Source organism: Morone saxatilis, unplaced genomic scaffold (genome assembly GCF_004916995.1).
Source record: "Morone saxatilis isolate NCDOM2014 unplaced genomic scaffold, NCSU_SB_2.0 Contig18, whole genome shotgun sequence".
Taxonomy (NCBI): domain Eukaryota; kingdom Metazoa; phylum Chordata; class Actinopteri; family Moronidae; genus Morone; species Morone saxatilis.
In genome coordinates, this window is record NW_023339740.1 from 17,292,933 (window position 1) to 17,294,868 (window position 1,936).

Consider the following 1,936-nt stretch of genomic DNA (forward strand, 5'->3'; position numbering starts at 1 on the left):
CAGAGGCCTTGATGAGTATCAAGATAAAGGCTTGTCTGCAGAACTCTGGGGGAATTGAAGGCAGAGATGATGCAGGGTTGCGGGAGGGGGGAAGCGAGTTGGGCTATAATGAACTTCCAGTCCTGCGGGATGGGATACATACATCTATACTGATGATGGAGAATAAAACTGCAAAAAATGAAATTCCTCCACGGTTGCACAAGCCTTCATCCGTCCACCGAGACCCATTTTGCTTCTTGCCTCATTTCCCCTCTATCTCACTTCTGCTCCCTGCTGCCTGTTTCCTGCCATTGCTTCTTCTCCCAGTAGTCCCCCATTGCCAGTCTGCTCGATCCCACTCTGCTCCAGTCATACTTTTATTTTAAGACTTGAACATGCAGGCAAGCAGAGCTGAATGCTGCAGTCATCTCTAATGACATGAGGATCATGGTGAGATCACAAACAGAGTCTGCGTCGATACAAAAGGTGCATGTTTTGCACGCAGCGTTACACACTCAGCTACTTTGCTGCTGTCTAATTGAGTTCCTCGCCCCTGTCATCGTTCTTGGCTCTCTTCTGCAGGAGGCACAATTACACTGTGATATTGAGAGAATGGGAGATGTGCCTATAGCTTGTGGGGGAGATGAGAAAGATAGCTGACAGTGTTATAATCATCAACATAATTAAAGTGTCATTTGAATCCAAGTAACATGGAATTGTGGGCGTAGCTAGTGACAGCTTTATCACAGTCCTGAAACTAGAAACAAAAAAAACAAAAAAAACTACAGGTTATAACTATTGACCAGCTGTTCAGTAGAGTAAAGGAGCTGTCTGTAGGTAATGCTTCAAGAGGATATCTCTCAAGGTAAAACATTTTATACAACACTCAGAGAACCTCATTCATTGCCAACCCTTCCTCCATCCATCTTTCTCTCTTTCTTTTCTCAGAGCAGCAGAGTGATTTTCAGAGGGCAACTGCAGTGGAAATCACCCTGACAGAGCTCTCCCTGTTGATTTATGATATACGTTTAGTTATTTATTGGCTAATCATGGCGGGCTGCTGAGAGCAGGTTAGAGTACACCTCCCATGACAACTGGGCAAGCCTCAGATGAAGAGATGAAAGAACAGGGCCGCTGTCTGGCTTTTTCTGTGAATAACAGAAGAGTTTGGGAGAAGCTTGTTTTCCAGACTAAAGAACTCATTTTATATTAATGGAAGAAAGGAAGATCATTTAAAGGAATAGTCTGACATTTTGGGAAATACACTTATCTGCTTTCTTGCTGAGAGTTAAATGAGAAGATTGATGCCACTCTCATGTCTGTACAGTAAAAACTACAGCCTGCAGCCTGTTAGCTTTGCTTAACACAAAGATTAGAAACTTGGGGAAACAGCTAGCCTGGCTCACCATCTCTAAAGCTCACAAATAAACACATTATATCTTGTTTGTTCGTGTTAACTGTACAGACATGAAAGTGGTACTGGTCTTCTCATCAAATCCTTGTCAAGAAAGTGTATTTACCCAAAAATCAAACTACTCCTCTAAGTGATCAAAGCCGGCGAACAGCACACAGTAACAGATGCAATACGCAGTCTGCAGTGAAAACACTTTACATTTTAGCTGAGACCATACAGGAATTTTCTGCACCAAAGAAGACCACTCCCAGGTACACTGTAGCACTGCAGGAAAATAACTGACAGGTTTAACAGGGGGAAAAAGCTGTGCAATACTGAGGACAGATTAATCCATATCTGACAGAGAGCTGTTTCAGTACAGTGTATTGATAAGGAGCTTATCCCCTTGTCAGCGTGTGTAAAGGCACATCTGCAGAGCCTATTGATTAAGAGACTCATCTTACTATCATGTGTTCCCACTCTAGAGGACAGTTCCAATGAATAGTAACAGAAAATAATCACTCCATCACCATTTTATCGCTGTCCTCATGCAGCTACTTTGTA